Below are 19,766 nucleotides of genomic sequence, written 5' to 3'. Positions count from 1 at the left end.
TGAGGAAGGGGGTGTCTTATATAGTGTCCGCCAGACCCCTCCGGCCCTCAGTTATGTGGGTTTAAAGTACATTAAGGCCGGGTGTTACTGGTAACGCCTTACATAAACTGTCATCATGACCATAAAGACTACTTAATTACAGACTGTTTGGATACAAAGTGACTCTTGAACTCCGGGTGGTCGAGTGAGGCTTCATGGTCGAGTGTCTTCGAGTCCGTCGAGTGGAATCCCTCCAGGTCGACTGGAAGGCAGTTTCTTCTAATGATGTCCTTGGGGAGGTTACCTTGAACAGGTTCATGACCCTACCCTAGGATAATGACCTCATCATCCACACCTTGGGGAAATAACTTCTTTAAGCATTTTAATGGAGGTGTTATGATCAGCACTAGTAGTTGGAATAGCTTCTGCCTACTTAGTGACATAATCTCCATTAGAGGAAGGAAAAGGTCCCATATAATCAAAGCCCCAAACATCAAAAGGTTCAACAACAAGTCAATAATTCATAAGCATTTCCTGACGCTTACCAATATTACCAATTCTTTGATATTCATCACAAGACAAGACAAACTTATGGGCATCCTTCAAAAGAGTAGGCCAATAAAAACCAGATTGTAATACCTTATGCGCAGTTCTATCTCCTGCATGATGTCCTCCGTATGATTTGGAGTGACACTTCTGAAGGATTTGTTCATGTTCATGCTCAGGTACACAGCGTCTAATAATACCATCTACTCCTTCTTTATAAAGATGTGGGTCATCCCAAAAGTAATGTCTTAAGTCATAAAAGAATTTTTTTTCTTTTGTTGATATGTGAAACTAGGTGGTATAAATTTAGCAACAATATAATTAGCATAGTCAGCATACCAAGGAGTACTATGAGACACATTTATTACAGCTAATTCTTCATCAGGAAAACTATCATCAATAGGTAGTGGGTCATGAGGAATATTTTCTAACCTAGACAGGTTATCAACTCCTTTCCTATTAGTAATGTGCAAATCAAATTCTTGAAGCAAGAGAACCCACCTAATGAGTCTAGGTTTAGCATTTTTCTTTTCCACAAGATATTTAATAGCAGCATGATCGGTGTGAACAATTACTTTGGAATCAATAATGTAGGATCTGAATTTATCACAACCAAACACAATTGCTAGAAAGTATTTCTCAGTAGTAGCATAATTTCTTGGGGCAATGTCTAGAGTTTTACTAGCATAATGGATAACATTTAATTTCTTATCAACTCTTTGTCCTAGAACAACACCAACATCATAATCACTAGCATCACACGTAATTTCAAAAGGCAAGTTCTAGTCAGGTGGTTGAACTATAGGTGCAGAAGTTAAGGCTTTTTTAAGTGTTTCAAAGGCTTCTACACAAGCACCATCAAAAACAAATGGAACATTCTTTTGTAAAAGATTAGTAAGAGGCCTAGAAATTTTAAAGTATTTAATAAACCTCCTATAGCTTTATCCAGCTCAATACCTCATTCAGAAATTTTATGCCCCAAGACAATGCCGTCATTAACCATAAAGTGGCACTTCTGCCAATTCAAGACAAAATTAGTTTGTTCACATCTCTGCAAAACTCGATCAAGGTTGCTTAAGCAATCATCAAGAAAATTTTCGTAAACGGAAAATCATCCATGAAAACCTCAACAATCTTTTCATGAAAATTAGAGAATATAGCATTCATACATCTTTGAAAGGTAGCAGGTGCATTACATAAATCAAAAGGCATACGACTATAAGCATAAGTTCCAAAAAGACAATTAAAGGTGGTTTTCTTTTGATCAGGTTGCGATACATGTATTTGAGGGAAACCAGAATATCCATCCAGAAAACAAAAGTGTGTGTGTTCTTTGACAATCTTTCTAACATTTGATCAATGAAAGGCAGAGGGTAATGATATTTTCTAGTAGCTTTATTAATTTTCTAAAATCGGTTACCATTCTATAGCCAGTCACTATTATTTGTGGAATAAGTTCATTTTTATCATTAGGAACAACAGTAATAGCTCCTTTTTTAGGGACACAATGAACAGGACTTACCCATCTACTATCAGCTATGGGACAAATTATACCTGCTTCCAGAAGTTTTTGTATTTCAATTCTTACCACTTCCTTCATCTTAGGATTCAGTTGTCGTTGATGATCTACAATGGGTTTAGCATCAGGTTCCATGTTAATCTTGTGCTGACAGAGAGTGGGACTAATGCCCTTACTATCATCAAGAGTATATCCAATAGCAGCATGGTGCTTCTTCATAATTTTTAATACTCTCTCTTCTTCGTGTTCTAAAAGGTTAGCACTAATAATAACAGGATATATCTTTTTCTCATCAAGATAAGCATACTTCAGAGTGTCAAGGAATTGCTTTAATTCAAACACAGGATCACCTTTAGGTGGAGGAGGACCTCCTAGAGTTTCAATAGGCAGATTGTGTTTAAGGAGAGGTTGTCGTTCAAAGAATATTTTATCTATTTCATTTCTTTCATGCAAGTGCATATCATTTTCATGGTCTAGGAAATATTGCTTTAATGGATCAGTAGGAGGTACAGCAATAGAAGCAAGACCAATTATTTCATCCTTACTAGGTAATTCTTTATCATGAGGTTGTCTACGAAACTTAGAGAAGTTAAACTCATGAGACACATCACCAAAACTAACACTGACAGTTTCTTTCTCACAATCTATCTTAGCATTGACAGTGTTCAAGAAAGGTCTACCAAAAATGATGGGACAAAAATCATCTTGTGGGGAACCAAGAACTAGGAAATCAGTAGGATATTTTATTTTCCCACACAAGACTTCGACATCTCTAACAATCTGAAGTGGTGTGGTGGTATCTCTCTTAGCAAGTTTAGTAGTAACATCTATGTCTTCTATTTCAGAGGGTGCTATATCATTCATAATTTCTTGGTATAAAGTAAAAGGGATATCACTCACACTAGCACCTAAATCATATAAACCATGATAGCAATGATCTCCTATTTTAACTGAGACGATAGCATTCCAACAATATGCTTGTTCTAATCTTTAGTATTGGGTTTGGCAATTCTAGCAGCTTCATCACAGAAATAAATAACATGCCCATCAATATTATCGACCAAGAGATCTTTGACCATAGCAACACTAGTTTCTACTTTAATTTTTTCAGAGGGCTTAGGTGCTTTAATGTTACTCTTTCGAACCACTGTTGATATCTTAGCATGTTCCTTTATCCTAACAAGGAAAGGTGTTTTTTCAATATAAGCAGTAGGCACAACTGGATCAACATTATAAATGATAGTTTCATCTTTAACTATTACTGGTTCTTTAATCTCTTCTTTGATAGGGGGATGCTATTTAAACCACTTCTCCTTAGGGAGATCAACATGAGTAGCAAATGATTCACAAAAATAGGCTACTATCTCATAGTCAAGTCCATATTTAGTGCTAAAATTTTACAAGCATCGGTATTCATAAAAGATTTAACACAATCAAACTCAAGCTTAAGACCCGACTCTTTACCTTCATCGAGTTCCCAATCTTCAGAGTTGCATTTAATTGTTTCTAAAAGATCCCACTTGAATTCAATAGTCTTCTTCATAAAAGAACCAGCACAAGAAGTATCGAGCATGGATTGATCATTACGAGAAAGCCGAGCATAAATATTCTGAATGATAATTTCTCTTGAGAGCTCATGATTGGGGCATGAATACAACATTGACTTAAGCCTCTACCAAGCTAGAGTGATCTTTCTCCTTCACGAGGCCAAAAATTATATATGTAATTCCAATCATGATGAACTAGATGCATAGGATATTTTTTTGGGGTGAAATTCCAATTTCAATCGATTCCAATTCCAAGATCCAATATCATCACATAGCCTATACCATGTCAATGCTTTTCCCTTCAAAGATAAAGGAAAAACTTCTTCTTAACTTCATCTTCGAGTAAACTTGCAAGCTTAAACAATCCACATTTATCAAATGCATATCAGGATGTCCTGTTGCATCTCCTACATAAGGATTAGCTAGCAGTTGCTCTATCATACCCGAAGGAATTTCATAACAGATATTTTCAGTAGGTGAGTAGGTTGAGGGGCAACTCTTTGTGTTTCCGGTCGAGGTTAAGATACCCCGAACAAACCCCTCAAAGGATTGTTTTCCATAGTAACAAGTGACAATAAATTTCAGCACGTAGTATAAATTTTTCCTTACCGATTTCCACCTACCAAGAGCGCTCCACTCCCTGGCAACAACTCCAGAAAAGAGTCTTGATGGCCCACAAGTATAGGGGATCAATCATAGTCCTTTCGATAAGTAAGAGTGTCGAACCCAATGAGGAGCAGAAGGAAATGACAAGTGGTTTTCGGCAAGGTAATTTCTGCAAGCACTTAAATACTCCCTCCGTTCCTTAATATAAGGTGTATTATTTTTCCAAAAAGTCAAACTTCTCTAAGTTTGACCAAGTTTATAGACAAAAATGTCAATATCTAGAATACCAAATCATTATCACTAGATTCATCATGAACTATATTTTTACATTATATATATTTAGTATTATAAATCTTTATATATTTTGCTGTAAAGTTGGTCAAACATAGACAACAGTTGACTTTTTGAAAAACTAATACACCTTATATTTAGGAACGGAGGGAGTAGTTGGTAACGGGTAGTTTGATAGCAAGATAATTTGTAACAAGAAACAAGTAACAATAGTAACAATAACTGCAGCAAGGTAGGACAATCCTTTTGATGGAAAAGGACAGGCCGGAACGGTCTCGGATAATAAGCAAAGCGTTCTTAAGGGCACACGGGAATTTCATCTAGTCACTTTCATCATGTTGGTTTGATTTGCGTTCGCTACTTTGATAATTTGATATGTTGGTGGACCGGTGCTTGGGTGCTGTTCTTACTTGAGCAAGCCTCCCACTTATGATTGCAAGCATCCGCAACTACGAAAGAAGTATTAAGATAACAATCTAACCATAGCATTAAACATATGGATCCAAATCAGCCCATTACGGAATAGCACATAAACTAGGGTTTAAGCTTCTGTCACTCTAGCAACCCATCATCTAATAACTACTCCACAACGCATTCCCTTAGGCTCAAAGAATGTGAAGTGTCATGTAGTCGACGTTCACATAACACCGCTAAGGGAATCACAATATACATATCATTAAAATATCAAACAAATAACAAATTCACATGATTTCTTGCACCATGACTTCTCCCGTGGCCTCAAGAACAAAGGCAACTACTCACAAATAATATTCATGCTCAAGATCAGAGGGATATTAAATAGCATAATGGATCTGAACATATAATCTCCCACCAAATAAACCATATAGCATCAACTACAAGATGTAATCAACACTACTCGTCACCCACAGGTACTAATCTGAGGTTTTGATATAAAGATTGAACACAAGAGATGAACTAGGGTTGGAGATGAGATGGTGCTGCTGAAGATGTTGATGAAAATTGTCCTCCCAAAGAAGAGAGGGTTGTTGGTGATGACGATGGCTTCGATTTCCCCCTCTGGGAGGGAAGTTCCCCCGGCGGAATCGCTCCACCGGAGGGCAAAAGTGATCCTGGCCAAGTTCCGCCTCAAGACGGTGGCGCTCCATCCCGGAAGTCCTCTCCTTAATTTTTCTAGGTCAAAAGACCTTATGTACCAGAAGATGGGCACCAGAGATGGGCCGAGCCGCTGAGGGGGCCCACTACCCACCAGGGCGCGCCAGTCTTTTTGCAGTATTTATTATATATTCCATAATAATTCTACGTAAAATTTTAGCTCATTTGGAGATGTGCAAAATAGATATCTCTGACATAGCTTTTTCAGGTCCAGAATTTCAGTTGCCGGTATTCTCCCTCTTTGTGTAAACCTTGCATATTATGAGGGAAAAGGCATTAGAATTACTCCATAAAGTGTTAGAAAGCATACAAACACTATAAATAACAGTAGGAAAACATGATGCAAAATGGACGTATCAAACCCACAACTGACTAGCTACGCTACAAAGGTATCATCAGGAGTGGGGTAGGAGGTATCACCCTCGGCACTCGATAGTAACTGTGCAGAGTCGTACAACTAAGGAGGGTGTGCGGTGATGTGTCGGTCTCTGCACATCGATCACATTGACCGAGTCACCGGTAACAAAGAGGGACAACAGGGACAAGGATGACGGGTCACTGATGGATCACTAACCAACCTATGCTTAGCATATAGGACAACAGGTAAAGCAACAATAGCAGGTTACAAAAGCAGGCTATGCATCAGAATTGGAGCTATTGAACAACAGTAGCAAAATCTAATGCAAGCATGAGAGAGAAGGAATGAGCGATATACGAATGATCAAGGGGGTTTTGCTTGGCTGGAAGATCTGTAGACGAAAACGGATCCTCGGCGGTGAACTAGTAGATCACTGGATCATCAGCGGTCTCGGGGTCTACCAGAAAGGAAGTAACGGAGGGGAAAACAATAAATAACAGAGCAAACAAATGCAACACAAAGCATGGATGGCAGTATGCTATGTTAGGGGCGACCTATTGCAGTGCTACGCATTACAAACAAAGAAGGAAAATATATAGGGATATTTTCCCGGCTTTAGGCATTAATCGGTCTGACGATCCAGAGGGGAAGGTTCCATGTTTGCAGTGTTAGAGGCATGTCACAGGTATGTGGATTGCATAAACAGGTTCGTCATATTTTTCTGGGCAACTTTCATATATAAATTATTTTCATGTGAGCTGCTTTTTTATTACATATGATTTTTCAAAGTTTTAAACATCTTCTGGAAATTACTAGAATTATTTAATTCTAAATTAAATGTGAAATTGCTAGGTGCACTCGGTGTAGTGCACATAGAGGTCGACAGTGGGCCCTGTTGACTGCCTAGTCAGCAGTCAACGTTGACCCGTTGACTGGTCAACGTGGCCCAGGGAGTCCCACACATCAGTGATTGGGGGAGCCCAGTCAACACGGTTGACTCGGTCAATGGGGCCGTGGGACCCGCTGGCAGCAACATGGGGGAGACCACATGGCGGCCAGGTCAGGACCAACGACCAAAGTAACGTTGGTGACTGTTTCCGCGGCTGATCCACGTCGAACTTTGCCGGAATTTGGCTACGTGCACCGGACCGGGGCATGCTTGGGCTTGTACGAACGCGCACGGTGCAACGCGGCGAGCAGTGGCAGTGGCCCATCCAGGGGTGGCCGAAATCAGCTTCGGCGGTAGCTAGCGGAGGTAGTGAGAGTGGTGGCGTCCGGAGGCGGGCGCAACAGCGGTAGATGCAGCAACGACTAACAGGGCAGGAGCGTAGCAGCGTAGTAGTAGGAGACCGCAATAGGGAGTGTGCGGGTGGAGAGCAGGGCAACGGGTGAACGCGGGTCGCGACCAAGGCGCGACCAGGGGCGCAGGCGCGCTCGCGGCGCACACGAGGCAAGGCCAGGAGAAGGCGGTGCCAGAGACCGGGCGAGGCCAGAGGCCGGCGGGAGCGCGGCCACGGGCGCGGCGACCGCGAGCTCGCTCGGAGCTCGGCAGCAGCGGCTACAGTGTTGATTTAAAGCAGGAATGGGGAGGAACCAGAGGGGGGGCTCACCGGGGAGGCACACGATGGTCCGTTGTTAGTTTAGGAGCTACAGGGTGCCAAAATCAAGGACGAACGTCGACGGGTGTCGAGAAAGAAGACCACGGCGACGTCGCATTGCAGGGGGGCCCGAACTGATCTGGTTTGTGTAGGCGATGTAGTGGTCGGCGACGGAGAGGCTAGTCACCTTCTTAGGGCGTGGGGGCGATGGTGGCCGTGAGCTCGACGGAGGCCATGGTGACGGGGGTGGTCGGGTGCGGGCGAATTTGGTGAGGGGGATAGCGAGGGGGGACGAGGGCTAGGGTTGTTACGGGGGTGCGGGGATGCCATATAGAGCGTCGGGGGTTGTCGGATGGCCGCCACGCGGCGGATCTGTGTCGTGTACGGGTACACGGCGTCGAGCGCCATGGTGAACAGGGGAGAAAGGTGAAGATAGGGGAGAGGGCTCGGTCGTGTGCACAACGTCGGTTTTCCTTTTTTATATATATATTTTCTGTTTTCTTTTATTTGTTATGTTTGTATTTATTTTAAGTAGCAAAAGATTTTTATAAAATATGAAACTTGGTCCATAATTAGTGTTGTAATACTAGGTGCTACCACAAAAATTTGGGAGACAATTAAAATAGTTTAGTTTTTTCATAAAATAGAAAGGCATTTAAATGCTCATTTAGCACTGTTTTAAATGCTAGAGCTGTAACATCCTAAAATTCTTAATTTTGGAATGTTATACTAAATTAGTTGTTATGATTGTTGCGTGAATTATTGTGTGAAATTGAGTGAAAATTCAAACTTTTTAAAAGGTAAATGGGAGGGAATAAAAGAACTTCCCAAAATTTTCATCTTTCATTTTGATCTCCATGAATTCAAATTCATTTCAAGTTTTTATTCAAATTATTTATCCAAAGCCAAATATGGAAATGATGGTAAAATGATTACCTCCAAGAGTATGAGAAAATAAATTTGAAGTCATTTTGATATCTAAAATAAATGTTTTCTATTGATTTTTATTGTAACAGTAGAATTATTTGAAATTTGTGATTTTATGGTAACTTCACTTGAACTTGAAAAATAGTTCATCTCTTTCTTTGTAAAATTGTGAGAATTTTTATATATAATATGACTATGGATTATTTTATTTTCCTTATTCCGTTTTTTGTTTTTTGTTTTTTGTTTTTACTTAAAAAAATGTACGCACGGCGCATAACTAACTGTCGCCCGCATGCACAGCATAATAGCAGCAGGGTGCCCCATCATTTTTTCTCTCCTACATGGGCGAGGCCCAGCCGGCCATATTCCTTCCCCAGATATTTTTTCAAAAGTATTTTTTTTCTGTGCATATCCTATTTGGCGCTTATGCGCCGGTTTGCCAACGGGCGCCTGCAAGCTTTTTCAATTGGGCCAGCCCGTTCCATTCGTTTTTTCCTGTTTTCTGTAACGCAAGAAGTGTGCGGGGACAGGGATTAAAACACGCGACCCGCTTGTTGTGGGCGCACAGCTATAGCCACCAGGGACACCCGCCCGCAAGCCAATAGTAAGTTTGTTTTATTACTTTTTACTTGTTCTTCAGTTCAGTTTCTTTTTTATTCTTTTTCTTTTTTTCTGTAGTGCGCAGTTTTTTAAAATTTGATGATTTTTTTCAGAATCGATGAACATTTTCTAGAATCGATGAACTTATTTTCAAATTAGATGAACTTATTTTAAATTGGATGAACCTTTTTTAAAATTTGATGAACCTTTTTCAAATTCGATGTAGGTTTTTTTCCAAATTGCTGAACTTTCCCAAAATCCATGAATTTTTTTCAAAATCGATGAACTATTTCCAAATTTGATGAACTTTTTTAAATCCGTTGAATTTTTTAAAAATTTGAAGAACTTTTTTAAAAAAAGATGAACTTTCTTTCAATATGATACAGTTTTTTAAAACATAGATGAAATTGTTTTCAAATCCGTGAACTTTTTCTCAAATTAGTGAACTTTATTTAATTTTCTTGGACTTTTTTTGTTTCACGTGAACTTTTTCAAGTCCGTGAACTTTTTTCAAACTCACGAAATTTTCTTAAATTAGTGGTCATTTTGAAATTTAAAAATTTCTCATTATTTTTTAACTTTTTTGAATATGTAAGTCTTTTATTTTTTGAAAAAAAATCGCAAACTATTTTTTGTCTGTGAACTTTCATTTTTTGGGAACAGCGCAGCCTATATTCTCCTTACTGGCTATCAAGGTACTCCTTCCGTCCGAAAAAGCTTGTCCCAAGTTTATCAAGGTTTTTCGTATGGAGGAAGTACTAATGACCACAAGTAGCAGATCGCTGTAGTGGTTAGCCTAGCGGGTTTAGATAGCAACAGCGCTACATCTTTTTTTAGGATATTTTGTCCGCTGGGGTTACGCGGTCGTGGGCCGGCCTAGCTAGGCGCTACTGCGAGCGCCAGTTGGTTAGCTGGCGCTGAAGGCGTGGAGTAGGAGCTACCTTTTTACTTTTCAATTGGCCGAATTAAAAAAGTGCAGCACGTACGCACGGCCAGCTGAAGACTTTTAGGCCCATGTGAGGCACCTCTTTTCTCCCTCAGTTTCTCTTTTTCTCTATGTTTTAGTTGGGACCTCCTATATGGGGGAAGTCCTATATGACGCTCTTTGCGTCAAAATGTTGGGGCTTCGCACAGAGCGTCTCAGTTCGCGGTCTGGGCCATTTTTTCGACAATAGCGACTGGCTCGAAAGAAGGTGCGCGCTCGCGGGGAATCGATCCCAGTATTCCACCTGGAGACATGGCGATATAACCAGCTGAGCTAGTGAGCATTCGTGCTTATTTCACAACACCAATTGTTAAGAATCGAACTCGAGCGCAGATTCAAAGAATTTCTGAAATTACAAAAGCATTTTTTTCTAAGTAGCTAAAATCATATATGCTAAAAAACATATTTTGTAATTCCAAAACAAAATTTGGAATAGCGAACATTTTCTAAAACTCATAAAAATGGAAACATCAACATTTTAAGAAATTTATAAACATTTCTGAAAAATGGGAACAATATTTAAGTTCCAATAATTTTTAAATAAACTTCCAAACAATTTTTAGAAACAAACAAATTTGAAAACCCAATTATTTTTGAAAATTGAGAACAAGTTTTGTAACAGTAACATTCTGTAAAATTGTGAACAATTTTTTATAATGGGAACATTTTCTAAAATTGTGAACATTTTTTATAAATTTACAAACATTTTTTGAAAATCATAGTCTTTTTTAGGATTTATGAACAAAACAAAAAACACAACAATTTTAATAGAAGTAAAATGAAAGGAAATAAAATAAAAAACGAACTAGAAACAAAAGAAAAAAAGAAGGGAAAAATGGAAAAAGGAGAGAAAAGAAAAAAAATAGGAAAAGAAGAAAACGAACAAAAATACATAACAAGAGAAAAACCGTTCAGGAACCTTCTATAAGTTTCCCAAAACTAGAAAAAACCGGCTGAGAACCTCTAGAAGGTTCCCAAAACCGGGAACATTGAAATGCTTAAACGGACTGGCACAGTTGAACGCCCGATCTCTTCTATGCGAAGCCTCGGCACCTTGACGCAACGTGCGTCAAATAGGAAATTCCCTTATATGGCGCCTTACGCGCCGGCAGCGGGAGCTCCTATTCGGTGCCTTAAGCAAAGAGCATACACCATGAGATATCACCTTATATATCCCTTCTGACCTCATCCATCACCAAGGCAAAAAGATAAGGGCTCAAAGCTGACCCCTGGTGCCGTCCTATCTTAATCGGGAAGTCATCGGTGTCGATATCACTTGTTCGAACACTTGTCACAACATTATCGTACATGTCCTTGATGGGGGTAATGTATTTTGCTGGGACTTTGTATTTCTCCAAGACCCACGACATGACATTTTGCGGTATCTTATCATAGTCATTCTCCAATTCAATGAATACCATATGCAAGTCCTTCTTTTGCTCCCTGTATCTCTCCATAAAATGGCTTTCAAAATATGTTCACTTATCCAAAAAAATTGTTCACAAATTTCCAAAAATTGTTCAACAATTCAAAATAAAATGTTCACGGATTTGTAAAAAATGTTCATGAATATGAAAAATGTTCACGAATTAAAAAATGTTTAGGATTTAAAAAATGATCACAATTTTAAGAAAAAATGTTTATGATTTTGAACAGATGTTCACTTTTTCCAAAAAAATGCTCACAAATTTCTAAAAACTGTTCATCAATTCAAAATAAAATGTTCACGGATTTGTAAAAAATGTTCGTGAATATGAGAAATGTTCATGATCCTCAAAAATGTTCATGAATTTAAAAGATGTCGAGGATTTCAAAAACGATGTTCATCATTTCAAGAAAATCCTCATGATTTTGAAAAGATGTTCACTTTTTCCAAAAATGTCCACAAATTCCTAAAAACTGTTCATCAATTCATATAAAATGTTCGCGGATTTGTAAAAAATCTGCGGCAATTTGAAAAATGTTCCACTTTCAAAAAATGTTCACAATTTAAGGAAAATTGTTCACAAATTTGATACATGGCCGAAAAAAGAAAACCAGAACATTAAATGATTTTCACAAATTAAAAAAGCAAGAATAAAAAAATGAACAAAAAAGGAAAAAAGAAAAGAAAGAAAAAAATGAAAGAAAACCGGAAAAACCCGGTTCAAGGAATGTCCTAGAACCTTCCCAAAACCGGTTGGGGGTGAAAGCCCGAAATGGGTCGGCCCATTGAAACAGTAGCGTGGTATGTGCTAAGTCGCTTCGCAGCCACCTACGCGCCATATAAGAGTTGTGGTTTTAGTCTCACATTGTCTAGCCTTTGACCTTCAAGCATCTTTAAATATAGACCCAATGAGCACCAAAAACCATCCAACTCGGGTTAAATCAATATTATGGTTTGACTAGCTTCACAAAAAGAAAAAAATATATTTCTTCTCTTGTGGGAATTCTGAAAGTCATCTCCTCTTTGAAGTTGTCTCTTCTGTGTGTTCTCAAGGTACTCTCTTCGTATTTTCCTTTACTCCCGTAGTTTATTATTCCTAAACAAATTAGTATATGCCAGAAATCTAGTCTAAGCTAAAATAGTTAGATTATCAATTAGTCTATGTATTTACACATTAGCGCTATAATTCTTTTAGCTGTAGCTCTTTTCCATTCGTAAAACAGTCTGATTTTTCAAATAGCCATAACTTTTTACTTCTTTATCTAAATTAGATGAAACCAACGTCTATATTTTCGTCTTGATCCCACCTATCCAGTGAAGCTATCAAATCAATTTTTTCACAACTTCCAAAATTTGGAAATTTGTTCATATTCATATTCAAACTTGTTTTGATCATATCTTTGTATCCGTAGCTCCGTTTTCGATGAATCCAATTGCATCGTATTCGTACTGAATAGAACTTCCCGTTCATACAATTAGCGTTATGTTTTCAACATATAATTTTGATCATAGTTACATTACTCTACTGGTCCATAAAAGAGTTGTCACACGATATTCTAAGCAGATTCAATGCCATGTTGAATTACTTATATCTTTCGACCCGTTATTTCCAATCTAGTAATTCTTTTTCTGACATGTTCCTATTGACTTCCTACATCCAGTAGCATCATTAGTTTCAACTTCTAAACCTTTCAAATTTGAGCGATTCAAATTTGAATTCAGACCTTCATCTAATAATATCTTGTAAATTGCAGTGCATTTTCAATTGAATTTTTTCTTTGCAAATTGAATCCCTAGACGTAATATACCATCTTGAGCCATCACCACACTTTTTCAACAAAATTAGGATCTGATCTTGCAAAACAATTTGATTTTGTTCTTTTGGAGTTTTTGCAATCTTTGTTTGCCTTTTTATTTGGATCTCTGAGTGATCGCTTATGTGTGATGTCGGTGCAACAAACCCTGGGTTTGTTGCCCAGACTGTGCACATGCACGGGAACAAGGTTAAGTTACCAACCCAAGTCAGAGTACAAGGCACCAACATTATTGAAGGACCAACATGCAGATCAAGAGGACCAAAGTCAAACCAGATAAGCAAGGTACCACCAGGAGAAAAGCCTCCCTTGTCGGGCAGGCGAGCTTGACAAGGGCGGGATCACCCTAGGAAGCAGACAACCAAGACGTCCCAGCAGGGCCTGGCGGAACTCACGGAGGCAAAACCACCTCACCAACCACTCCACCACGACCCATGCCGTCAATCAGTGCGGTGTCAAGCTGCAAAGTGACTAAGTGGAAGCCATTCGCCACATGGCGGCCTCTTTCTACAGAAGATACCTACAGATGACACCCGTCCTACAACGTGTCAAGCAAGCAGGCATGGAGCTGGCAAGATAGCCCGGCAAGGCTTGTCGGGCAAGCGATGATGTGACGCTAAGCGGTGCATTTAATGCGCCCTGTCAGCCTGCAAAGTTAGGTATGATAGCACTGTTTGCTATCCTATCAGTGCATAATGACTATTTTGCCATTGTGATTACCCCTTAATCTATAAAAGGAGGCTCATGGCAACCATAGAAAGGGTTAGAAGGTTGGATAACTCACACCCCCATACTCGCATAGCCACTTCCGCCCCTGCCGGGCAAGTGTACTACGCTCCACCACCATCAATCCACCATCAATCCACCAAAGCAGGAGTAGGGTTTTATGCCTCATGGCGGCCCGAACCTGGGTAAAATTGCTTGTGTGATCTCTGCCGTGCTGCCCCACGCTCGTCCGCTCTTTGTGCAACGCGACGCCCCCCTGCCGAACCAGCAAGGGGCCTTCTGGTCCCATAGGTGGTAGTGGTTTTCCCGCGACATCTTTGGTGCACTAGGTAGGGGGATCGCTTGCGCGAACCTGAAGGCATGTGCAGCGCGTCATCTTCGTCAGCACATTCGCCTTTGACGGCGCGATCGACCATGGCGCCCAAGAAGAAACCCGGTGCTTCGGCTCACCCATCCACCTCAAAGGCTCCACCACCCGCGGCCTCTAATGCCGTGGGGGACGCGGAGGCGCGCGAGGACATGGACGATCCTGGGGACGTGGTCGGAGCAGGTGGCACCTTCGCCACTTCCCCCACGACCGACACGGGAGCAGGAGGCATCGGAGGATAACAACATCACCAGCGCCTCGACAGCCATGCTCCGCAAGGTACGGGTGAGGGGTTACTCCATCCGTGCCCCTCCTCTCGCGGACGGGCACAGCCGCAGCAACGGCGCTCGGACCGGGGAAAACCACCGCCCTCTGGCCGCCCCCACTATGGGAGCGACCGAGGCACGTGCGCTCCCCCGGGACGGGTCGACCAAGTTGCTGCACCTGACGGAGCCGCTGGACCTCGAGCGCCTTCACCATACCACCCTGCCGCCCAGGTGGCCGCCCCACAGCAGCGGGGGCGCGGTGCCGCCGCCGCTGTCATCGTCAGGAGCCGAGCGATGGTGTGATCGACTTTATCATCACCCATGCCAAGTACAGCCACAGAGGCCATGGCGCGGGCTCAGCTGCTACTGAGGTTTCCGCCAGCGGCCGAGTAGATGGACGAGTGGTGCGCCACCATCCAAAGTCTGCTCAGTTTCACCGACGCTGGGGGCTCGCAGCAAGCTGGCCCGCCATAGCCTCTCCAGGCGACGCCAACAGCTCGTGCTGCTGGCCGCATGGAAGGGGCCACCCCCACGGTGCAGTCCCTGCCATGACAGCAAGCGCGAGCGCCGCAGAATCAAGACCCCGACGATGTCTCGATGGCCTCCTCTGACCCTTGAGCACGTCCAGGCCAACGGCGAGCCCCAGAGGATAGGCGGAGGGGAGACACGCGCGTAGTTGTCGAGAAACACCGCAACGACCCCCGCCGGACCAATGGGTGCGACGGCCCCGGCGTCAGCGAACCTGCACTCGGTATTGGCGGGTGCCTACCTTTCGAGGTTGGCTGCCCTGCCTTTACTCGTGAGCTACGGCAAGTCCGTTGGCCGTCCGTTCGCACATTCAAGCCCAAGATACCTGAGAAGTACGACGGGAGGCTGAACCCGGCAGATCTCCTGAGCATCTACACCATCGCAGTTCAGGCTTTCGGGGGAAGAGATGAGAAGGTGTTTGCCAATTACCTCCCATTGGCTCTCAAGTCCAATGTGAGGTCTTGGATGATGCATCTACCAGAGAACTCCGTTTCGTCGTGGGCTGACCTGTGCCATGAGTTCATTGGCGCCTTCATTGGCGGCCATCAAGAGCCCGACAGGCCCAGCAACTTACAGCTTCTCCAACAGAATGAAGGAGAAACCCTCCGTAAGTATTTACAGAGATTCAGCAAAGTTCATAGAAATATCCCAAATATCCATCCAGCAGCTGTGATAGTTGCCTTCCAGTCCAATGTGCGCAACCGCCAGATTCGTTCCAAGATGAACATGCAGTTTCCCAAGTCTGTGAAGGAGCTCTACACCTTTGTGGATAAGTGTGCTCGGATGGAGGAAGGAAGGAAGTTGCCTGGAAAGGAAGATTGCACTAATGTCGATTCAGAGGATGATGATGAATCAACCAGTTAGAAGAAGAGCAAGAAGCACAGCAAGAAGCGGAGAGATAATGCAGTGATGACCATTGAAGGATCGGGTACACCTAGTACCGGCAAGAAGGCCAAGGCTGAGGCCCCCGGCAAGGAAGCTGCCGTGTGCGCTGACTGCCGGGACACCGCGGCTGCCGAGAAGGCCGGGAAGGGTGATGGGCCGTACTGCAAGATTCATCAGACCAAAGGCTACGACCTTCATTAGTGTTATCAGGTTGAGCAGCTTGTCAAGAGACAGAAAGCAGAGTACGAGAAGCGTGACAAGGAAAAGGGTCAGAATATCGCTAGTCGTAAGGGCCGAGGCGGTGAAGTAAATCGCCCCGGCAAACCTGATACGTCTCCATCTTATCTATAATTTTTTATTGTTTCATGCCAATATTATTCCACTTTCACATACTTTTGGCAACTTTTTATATGATTTATTTGGACTAATTTACTTATCTAGTGCCCAGTGCAAGTTCCTGTTTGTGCATGTTTTTGTATTGCAGAAAATCCATATCAAACAAAGTCCAAATGTGATGCAACTCAACGGAGAATTATTTTGGAATATTTGTGAATTTTAGGAGTTGGAATCACTGCAAACGGAGGCCCACACAGACCACGATACACCAGGGCGCGCCCCAGGCCCCTGGCGCGTGGTGGTGGGTGTTGCCCTCCTCGAACATCGGTTGGATCTCTACTTCGGGCACAAGGAAGCTTATATCAGGAAAAAATTATGTAAAAAGATCAGCGCAATCGGAGTTACGGATCTCCAGGAATATAAGAAACGGTTTTCGGCCAAATCTGGAGAGCGCGAAATAGAAGAGAACAGAGAGGGAGATCCAATCTCGGAGGGTCTCCTGCCTCTCTGCTTCCATGGAGATAATGGACCAGAGGGGGAACCCTCCTCCCATCTAGGGGGAGGCCAAGGAAGAAGAATAAGAAGTGGGGCTCTCTCCCCCTCTCTCCCGGTGGCGCCGGAGTGCCGCCGGGTCTAGGATCGTGACGACAATCTTCATCAACAATCTTGCTACCGTCAACACCAACTCTCTCCCCCTCTATGCAGCGGTGTAACACCCCTTCTCCCCGCTATAATCTCTACTTAAACATGGCGCTCAACGCCATATATTATTTCCCAATGATCTATGGTTATCCTATTATGTTTGAGTAGATCCGTTTTGTCCTATGGTTAACTGTGATCTTGGTTGGTATGATTCTATATTTTATTTATGGTGTTGTCCTACGGTGCCCTCTGTCTCGCGCAAACATGAGGGCCCCCCGCTGTAGGGTGTTGCAATATGTTCATGGTTTGCTTATTGCCAGTGTTGCGGGGGTGACAGCAGCCTAAACACGGATAAGTGGGTTATGGCGTATGGGAGTAAACATGACTTGATACTTAATGCTATGGTTGGGTTTCACGACCTCAATGATCTTTAGTAGTTGCGGATGCTTGTTAGAGTTCCAATCATAAGTGCATATGATCCAAGTAGAGAAAGTATGTTAGCTCATGCATCTCCCGCATATAAAATTACAAGAATGATTACCGGTACTTGTTATCGATTGCCTAGGGACAAATGACTTTCTTGTTGACAAAAGCTATCCACTTTTATTGCCTCGCAATTTATTTGTAAGTTTATTCTCGCAAAGTACTCGTAGTTTTATTCTTGTAAAATAGTTTCATACTTGTTTTAGGTAAAGCAAACATCAAGGGTGCATAGAGTTGTATCGGTGGTCGATAGAACTTGAGGGAATATTTGTTCTGCCTTTAGCTCCTCGTTGGGTTCGACATTGTTATTTATCGAAGAAGGCTACAAATGATCCCCTATACTTGTGGGTTATCAAGACCTTTTTCTGGCGCCGTTGCCGGGGAGCAATAGCGTGGGTGAATATTCTCATGTGTGCTTGTTTGCTTTATCACTAAGTAGTTTTTATTTTAAGTTCTAAGTTGTTCTCTATCTTTAGTTATGGATATGGAACACAAAACACCAAAAAAATTAGTTGTACCTTGCTACTCATGGAGATGGGGAACCTTCTAAAACCCTCGATGTTCGTTATGTGAAAAATATTGTGCACTACTTTGGCAATTCTGAGAAAACCCCATTCAACATGATAATGGGAGACACGTTGGATCAATATGAATACTTTAGGGATTATCGCTTGACACAAAAAGGGAAACTTTTATGGGATCAAATTTATATGTTGCATTGGTATGCTCGGGAGCTATGCTTGAGATATGATTATACTTGTTGCTCTAGGATGAATGCTCCACACCTTCCCTTTTCATGCTAATTTAATGATAATGAAACCTTGGCTTCTTATGCCAATGGTAGATATGTTTACTATGATGTGGAACGAATAGAAGAATTTATTGCTTTTAAGGGTGCTTATGAAATTAAATCTTTGTTTGAAAACTTTGAAGATTTTGATGATTCAGTTTATAGACCTGAAAATTTTGCCATCCTTAAATATTTCTATGATAATTATAAATACAATTCCAATATTGATGCATTTATTGAGAAAATCTCCACTGTCCAAGAGGAGATTAATATTTTGCTGGAGTCTATGGAAGAAAGAATTGATGAAACTACGAGCTCATTGGATGAAAAAGATGATGAGGAGAGAGAAGAACAAAAGGAGGAAAAGCGAATTAGCTACCCGTGCCCACCTTCTAATGAGAGTAACTCTTCAACTCATACATTGTTTAATGTCCCTTCGTTCTTACTGAAGGATGAATGCTATGATAATTGCTATGACCCCGTTGATTCGTTTGAAATATCCCTTTTTGATGATGCTTGCTATGCTTATGGCCATGATGGCAATATGAATTATGCTTATGGAGATGAACTTGCTATAGTTCCTTATGTTAAGAATGAAATTGTTGCGATTGCACCCACACATGATAGTCCTATTATCCTTGTGAATTCTCCAAACTACACTATATCGGAGAAGTTTGCACTTGTTAAGGATTATATTGATGGGTTGCCTTTTACCGTTGCACATGATAATTTTGATGAATGTAATATGCATGTGCTTGCTGCTCCTACTTTCAATTATTATGAGAGAGGAACTACATCTCCACCTCTCTATGTTTCCAACACGATAAAATTGCAAGAAACTGCTTATGCTATGTATTGGCCTTTACTTGATGTGTATGAATTGTTCTTGTATGACATGCCAATGCATAGGAAAAGAGTTAGACTTCGTCATTGCTTGATATATGTTGCTTTGTGCTCACTACTAAATGCCAAATCATTGTTAATTCAAATTGGCTTTGATATACCTTGGGATCCGGGTGGGTCCATTACTTGAGCACTTTATGCCTAGCTCAATGGCTTTAAAGAAAGCGCTGCCAGGGAGACAACCCGGAAGTATTAGAGAGTCATTTATTTCTGTTGAGTTCTGTTATAAAGTTTAAAAACAAGAAAAAATATAGAGGGGAACTTAAAACTTCATAAAAAGAAAAGTGAAAGTGAGAAGGACGAGCACCATGGAAGCGGGAGCATGCCTTGAACTTTGTTCATGCCCATGGAAACTTTGTGAATCTTGAATTACAGAAAATTTTCAAAAAAATAATTATCCCCTTGTACAATTCCATTGTATTAGAAAAATAATGTGCCAAGATTTGCCTTTAGGATGAGTAGATTGCTTGTTGGTTTGTGCGGTGTAAATCAGAAACTTTGGCTGTAGTG

Source organism: Triticum dicoccoides, chromosome 6B, assembly GCF_002162155.2.
Source record: "Triticum dicoccoides isolate Atlit2015 ecotype Zavitan chromosome 6B, WEW_v2.0, whole genome shotgun sequence".
Classification (NCBI taxonomy): Eukaryota; Viridiplantae; Streptophyta; class Magnoliopsida; order Poales; family Poaceae; genus Triticum; species Triticum dicoccoides.
Note: the sequence above shows the minus strand (reverse complement) of the source record.